Below are 8,429 nucleotides of genomic sequence, written 5' to 3'. Positions count from 1 at the left end.
CTAGAGTCTTGGGTGGAGAAGTCTCAAGAGGGGAATCGAGGTAGCATGAGAGGTACAACTAGGGCAGCAGTGCCCGTCTAAGCAATAAGAGGTATGAGAGAGTCAGGAGTGATTCCACTAGACCCTACCTCTATCGTCTGTCAAAGAGACCTCTCCATCGCAACCTGGAGAATGACCTCATTGGTCTCATGCAGCTCAGTCAATGTCTCAGAAATCCCGTGCTCCTTATCTCGCAGCTCATCCTCATCAGTTTCCTTGGCCAACTCCTTCTTTTCCCTCTCACATTTCTTATCATCAACAGTCTCAACATCCACAAAAGCCTCAGGCACCAAAGTGGAAGGCTCAACACTAGGCATCTCAGGTGCATCTGAAAGGGCAACCTCGCCCCAAAGTGTGGAGATGTCCATAGATTGTATTTGGACCACATCCACCCTCAAAGTAGACACCTTCTCCCTCGGGGTATCAACAATACTAGAACTACCCCTAGTTTTCTCCTGAGCCTCAACCCTCGCAGTCAAAATCAACAAGCCTCAAAGTATGGCTCGCTACCATCCCTTCACACTTGCTCACTCTGTCAATCACATGTGCCAGATCCTTCTAAATGGCCTGGTCAATAAGCTGGGGAAAGTCCTTCTCAACCCGGGTAGCTTTCACATCAGCTGACCGGGCAAGGTTGTCCATCTGATATATCAAAGCCTGGGTTAAAGGGGGACATGAAACTAGAGAAGGGGAGGCCTCATAACAGTAGTGGCAGCAACAACAAGTTGTAAAAACGCACTAGCAAAAGAGCCAACAATAGAGGGAAATGTGGGAATATATTCATGATCCACAGAAGGAGCAAATGTACTGGTCTCGGGTGCCAGGGTAAGAGGGTCGACCACTGGAGTGGAGTCTGGTGGTGGCGGCTTCCTTCGAGTTGTATCATCTCTCAAATACTCGGTCTCGATCCTCCAAATATCACTGGAGGAGATTGGAGTAATCTTGACATTAGTTTTCCCTCGAAAGGGAACTCTATCTCTCTCGCATACCCGAGTAATGAGCACCGGGAAGGGAAGAGAGGTTTGCTCTATTCGGCTTGAAGTAATATCTCCTCCATAATTATTACTCATACATTGATTTTCTCCCTCTCAATTATAGAACCCACTGACACAACCTTTGGATGTCGGAGTGTAGATTCATTTTGGGACGACATCACATTGCTTCTAACAAATCCGAACCAGTATCTCGCCACTATGCTCATATATTTCTTTTCTATCTTGGCACCTATAGCCATCCAAGAAGGTGCAGACTCATCGGATATTATAGGGGGCCAGCCACTCTTTTAGTGTATCTAATGCCTTTGTAATCTGGGTCTTGTACTCGTCAGTTTGATTATCCGAGGTGCATAGTACTGTGTTAATTGCAGTGGCATGACACTGCACCATCTTACCCCATACTTCCACTTCATGCACTGTCTTCTAGATAATCCCTTTTCTCTTTTTCAGTAATGCATTGGCATAGGCATCATAAAACTCTTGTACCCACTTGGGTATATATGGTTTCTCGGCTCTTGTGAACTGTTCCAGCTTATGAAATTTGATTGCTGCCCATATTTCCGGATACTCACTCATGACTTTGTTAGTCGAGAGTCATCGTTCCTCCAAAATGGTTTGTTCCCCTTTTGCCTTGAGCTTATTTAAAGCCCTTGGAGCTATAATCGGGAGAACGCGAGAAACATAATTTGGATCTATTAAGGGGTGATACCATCTTTGATCGGATGTTCACATTATTTGTAACTATGTGCTTCCTTAATTTATTACCCCCGTTGGTAGGGGTCTGAGGATTGGAGTGTTTTGTCTGAGAAGCCCAGAAGACTCATTGATTAGAACTTTTTTGTTTGCATTTTCGAAGGAGGGGGAGAAGATGACTCTATCTTATTCCTTATTACAGGACTCCACCTTCTTACCTTCAGTTCTTTCCATTACCTACAACGCACACATTCAAACAATGGATTAGTGAAGGTTAGTTGAATTCGAACGTGAATCGAAACATGTTTCAAGAACATTTTTGAGGCTCGCCTAACGGGAGGGTGATGCGCCAAACAAGATTGGTGAGATCTGATGAGCTCGCCGAATTAGATAGTATCAAATTATTTAGGTCTTAGGCACAAAAGGTGAAGTCAATGCCAACTCGGTGATTCACCAAGTTAGCTTCGGTAATCTAAGACAAGTCCGCTGAAAATGACAATGCAAAAGCAAAAGTAATAAGCATCAAAGGTGATATCCTTTCCCACTCGGCGATTTTCCAAGTTGGTTTGGGGGACTAAGACAAGCCTGCCGAATGGAATAGTACCCAAGGCCATGCGCATGCTAAAAAAGTCGAGCTAGGTCTTACTCGGTGATTCACCTAACTCCCTTTGCGAATTAAGACAAGCTTGACTAACTCCCTTGGCGAACTAAAACACAAGTGCTATGCACTGTCAATTTGGGTGAGGTCGTGCTCAGTTGGCAATCCGCCCTTCATGTTAGGCTATCAATAATGGTCACTTTGCCCTTCTTTTTGTATTTTTGGCTAGTCTTTCAAACTTTCGTCCTTATCTTGTCCAATTGCCTTCATAGCTGCAAATCGTTTGATTAGAAAAGGACAAAGTTAGGCATTGAAGACACTAATTATTAAGCTGAATAACTCTTTAATGAGTGCAAATCTACCACTCATCAGAAGTGTCTAAAGCTTCAACAGAAAGATTTCCTAAGGTTATATTGGAATTTATAAGATCATGGCTAGTTATAATTAAATCTTATGTATATATATGACGATGCATTTTCCTGGACTTGTGCAATGTTTTGATTTATCGAATCTGCAAAAGTAAAAGCCAAACTATCATTTACAATCGGTTCAGCGTTCTTGGCTGAAGGTAAGCAAGGAAAATCAATAGTAGTAATTTGCAGCCCCCGCACTAGAGGTAGTAGCCCGCCGACCGATGTGCTCATAAATTAGGCTTGAAGTTTAAGCTACTAAAGTAAATCATCAATAACCATTAATTATATGACTAATAGCATGTTTGATCAATATTTTTTAAAATTTGCTTATTGTTATCATGTAAGTTTAAATCCAAATTTCATACATTATTCTTTTTATTTTTCAAACCCTTTTATATGAACACGAATATAACATGTTTCAATGACATCATATTTATAATTGGAATAATAACTGTGAGTCACATAAAAAATAATTTTCAATCATATTGTGAAAAAATAGAAGTACGAGTATATTAAAAACCTTATTCTCATATATTAACATAATAAAATAAATCATTTAAATCTGTATACAATTACAATTCATATTAAAGACAAGATGATTTGATTTTAAAACATAAGCATGACTTAAGTACACTAGTCTATAAAACCTCTATAAAGTTAAAATTACACGTCATTATCAAATCAAAGAACAATATATATGTGATAACATCAAAGATAGTATTTCTTCTTTAGTTTTGTAAAGTGAATATTGATGTGTCTTTCATTCTTTTTTTAATTAGAAGGTATTTGTTATTTTTCGGAGAAGTGTCTAAAGCCTCAATAGAAAGATTTTCCAAGATTATATTAGAAATTTTAAGATCATGACCAATTATAATTCAATCATATATATATATATATATATGATGCATGATCTATTCGAAATAGCACAATTGTGTCTTTTGTTGCTCCCAATTGCACAAGCAAGTGTACGCGGTCGTGCAAGTAATAAAGTGGCTCATTTTAGAAATCGGATGTCGAATCCACATAGACTTGTCAAATAATTATTTACTAAATTATACTATTTTTAATTATTTATGTAAGGGGAGGATTTCAAAGATGATTATAAATTAACTAAACTAAAAATAAAGATAAAATAACTATGAAACAATTAACCAAGAAAATATAGATTTTTAACACAATCAATGAACTAAATCGATCTAGGATTATCCTTTAACTATCAATCATGTTTAGCATCAATTTCATCAACTTATTTGATTATCTAGTTGTTGATTCACATGATTGATAATATGGTCATGATTTCCCGACCTCTAACCGTCTACCACAATTGACAGTCTAACTACATCGTTGAACGGGAATAGACTGAACCAACTATGGAGCATTACGTTGTCTTCCTATATTTGGACCAAGCACGACATCTAGGTATATCTCTATCCTAAACACAAATCAATTCAAGATATGCAAGAAAAAATCATACTCCTTATATGTTACGTTCTATCCCTCTATTCCTCTACTTAGTTCAAAATAAGACAATAAATTTATTTCAATGGTGATCAAGCATCAAAATAAAAAGCATAAGAATATAAGAACAACCAATATGATAAACAAGTATGTCAAATCAAAAGTCACTAAACAATCATTTTATAAGTTAACATAATCCTAGAACAAGAAGCTTAACTCCACATAGAAATAGCTCAATCAACAAATCATTCAAAGAGAAGATGTAAAAATAATTGATAAAGGAGACAAAAGATGATATTCAAGTTCTTCGGCCTCCAGGTCGGCTCATAGTCAAAAGTTATTTTCTACATTGTGTCCTCCTTCCTTAATAATTACTCTTATGGACTATTTATAGATGTAGGAAATTCTAAATAAAATAATCGAGTCCAAAAAAAATTAGGAACCCCAAAACCAAACGTAATTGGGTCTTCCCCGTGAAGTTGTGTCAGTTTCAATTTGGGTGTCTTCATACACTTCCGCGTGTCAGCTTTCATACTTCAATTTTGTATACTTTCTTCAATTGCACTTTTATATATCATATATTATTATATTCAATTTAATCCTGGGCGTGTCTTCATACACTGCCACGTGTCAACTTTCATACTTCAATTTGTATACTTTCTTCAACTGCACTTTAATATATCATATATTATTATATTCAATTTACTCCATTAAAACGCCAGCTTGATTTTCTTCTATAATCTTCAATTTTTAATTCATTTTAATTCCAAACTTCTTCATCTTCACACCAATTTTATCTACAAATAAAATATACTACTATGCACAATCCGTAAAATTCATGCTAACAAAAGACAAATAAAAATAATAAATGTGAGACAAATAATGATTAGAAATATATATTTTTGGCCTCATATCATCTCTCATTCTATTATCTTTGACAAAAAAAAAAATATGCACTTGTGTTTAACCAAATGATTAAGAAAATGCAATAGAGAACAATGATATATTTAGAAGAGTTGTCTACTTGTATTTGGACCAAACACGATATCTAGGTATATCACTATCTTAAACACAAATCAATTTCATATATGCAAGAAAAAATCATACTCCTTATATTCCATGTTCTATCCCTCTATTACTCTTCTGAGTTCAAAAGAAGACAATAAATTTATTTCAATGGTGATCAAGCATCAAAATAGTAAGAACAAGAATATAAGAACAACCAATATGATAAACAAGTATGCCAAATCAAAAGTCACTAAACAATCATTTTATAAGTTAACATAATCCTAGAATAAGAAGTTTAACTCCACATAGACATAGAACAATTACAACAAATTATATAAAGAGAAGATGTAAAAATAATTGATATAGGAAAGAAAAGATGAAATTCAAGTTCTCCGGCCTCCACGTTGGCTCATAGTCAAAAGTTATTTTCTACATTGCGTCTTCCTACCTTAATAATTATTTTTATGAATTATTTATTGATGTAGGAAATTCTAAATAAAATAATCGAGTCCAAAACAAATTAGTAACCCAAAACCAAACGTAATCAAGTCTTCCGTGTGAAGCTGTGTCAAGGTGTGTCTTCATACACTGCCACGTGTCAACTTTCATACTTCAATTTGTATACTTTCTTCACGTGCACTTTTATATATAATATAGGGAAAAAGGTTTAAAATGCCCTTAAACTATGCGAAAGGAACAAAAATGCCTTATGTTTCTAGTTTGATTAAAAAATGCCCTTACCGTCAATATTTTGGTCCAAAAATGTCCTTGTTGTTATTTAATGGGTCAAAAATACTCATTTTTGAAATAAATATATTGATTATTTTTTTTAACACATTTTTTTTCTAATAATATTTTTTAAAAATTAGCAAATGTTTATCTTACTTCAATTCAGAAAACAAAATAAAAAATGAAAAATATTTCTTATTTTATTATAATTATTTTTTATTGTTACATTAATAAAAATTAATAATGGATATACTATGATCTTATATATATGACATATGTTATCTGTCGAAATGGTACATGAAGTTATTCTATTTTAATTGATAAAATGAGATTAAGAAGAAAAAAATATTTCTTACATTTTCATTTGTTAAAGTGATTTTAAAAGAAAGAAGACAAGAACATGGTTCTTTGATAATATTTTAATTAGAAAGAAGATGTGTTTAAAAAGAAAAATAATAATATATGTATTCGGAAAATGACATTTTTGACCCATTTAATAACTACATGGGCATTTCTGGATCAAAGTATTGACTGCAAGAGCATTTTTGAACCAAAGTAGTGACTACAAGGACATTTTTGAACCAAAGTAGTGACGGCAAATACATTTTTGAGTCAAACTATGAAAGAAAGGCATTTTTGTTCCTTTCACATAGTTTAAGGACATTTTTGACACTTTTTCCCTATAATATATTATTATATTCAATTTAATCTATTAAAATGTCTTCTTGATTTCATTCTATAATCTTTCATTTTTAATTTGTTTTAGCTCCAAACTTCTTCATCTTCACACCAATTTTAGGGAAAAGGGTGAAAAATACCCCTCAACTTTGGTTTATTAGTTAACTATATCTCTACCGTTAAAACAAAGTTATTTATACCCTTGCCGTTACTAATTTCACCATTTATACCCCTCAATTGACGGAAATCCCAAATTGACTCAAATTAACCAATTTTACTTAAATTACTCAATTTTAACCCGACCCGACCCACCCAATAATATAACCCATTTTTGTTCTATCTTCATTCTTGTTCATCTTCATCTTCATCTTTAAACTTGTGGATTCCATAGCTTTAAGTTCTTCCAAAAAATTCCAATAATGTTCTTAAGCTGACATAGGTTGATACATAGGCATTACTATTCATCAATTTATAATTTTTCCCATACCTGCTTGATATAAAGTTCAATGTTGGTGGCTGGTTCCTTGTGAACTATGCGAGATCTTCAAAGGAGGCATAAGAAGTTTCCGAAGAGGTATGTGTTCCTTTTTTTTAGTACTAATAATTTAGTATAGTTTTTGGTATATATTAATATCCCTGATACAACCATTCCCAACTGAAAATTTCATTTTAATTACTTGAAACATGAACTGTAACTCTAACTTCAGTCTGGTGGCCTTTTTATTTTATTTTGATTCATAGAGCTAGGTCTTCCTCTCTGATTCCAAGAACGGGTCAAACATGGAAAACTGACTCTGCTCTCTGCTCTCTCATCCAGACCCACATCGCTAACAGTGTCCAGGCACCACCGTGAAATCTTAACTCCGATAGACCGGAGGAAATCAGCAACGATGATTTAGAGTTCCAAGCTCCAGTAATTCCGATAATTTTTTAGATCTGACTGAAAAATAATGCTTCGATTATCTGTATTTAATCATTGTTGTGTTCTTGTGTTTTTGGTTTCATAGCCATTATTACATTATTTTCGATATTGTTGGGCTGTGTTGGATGATTTTATTGTTTTTGAAAAGGAACACAAGTTTAAGGATGAAGATGAAGATGAACAAAAATGAAGATAGAACAAAAATGGGTTATATTATTAGGTGGGTTGGGTCGGGTTTAAATTGGGCAATTTAAGTAAAAATTTGTTAATTTGAGTCAATTTGGGAATTTCCGTCAATTGAGGGGTATAAATGGTGAAATTAGTAATGGCAAGGATATAAATAACTTTGTTTTAACGGTAGGGGTATAGTCAACTAATAAACTAAACTTGAGGGGTATTTTTGACCTTTTTCCCCCAATTTTATCTACAAATAAAATATACTATTATGCACAATCCATAAAATTTATGTTCAAAAGGGACAAATAAAAATACTAAATGTGAGGCGAATAATAATTAAAAATATATATTTTTGATCTCATATCATCTTTCATTTTACTATCTTTGACAAAAAAATGCACTCGTGTTTAGCCAAATGAGTCAGAAAATGCAACAGAGAACAATGATCTATTTGGAAGAGTTAAACGAATAAAACTATAGTAATTTTAAAAAATTACACTAATTAACATTGAATAAACGAAAAATGCACCTGTCCAGCAAATAATAATAATAATATGATGGCAGAAGGTCAATGAATAGAAGTAGAGTGAATGTGAGGAGAGCGCATAGCGTACGTTATATATGTGCTATCCAATTTGGACCGAAGAAAGATCAAAATTGGACTTAAAAGTCATCATTTAGGTTCAGAACTAACTCGAATGGATATGTATGATTAATTA

The sequence above is a fragment of the Solanum stenotomum genome, chromosome 12 (genome assembly GCF_019186545.1).
Source record: "Solanum stenotomum isolate F172 chromosome 12, ASM1918654v1, whole genome shotgun sequence".
Lineage (NCBI taxonomy): Eukaryota > Viridiplantae > Streptophyta > Magnoliopsida > Solanales > Solanaceae > Solanum > Solanum stenotomum.
This window is presented reverse-complemented; position numbering follows the sequence as displayed.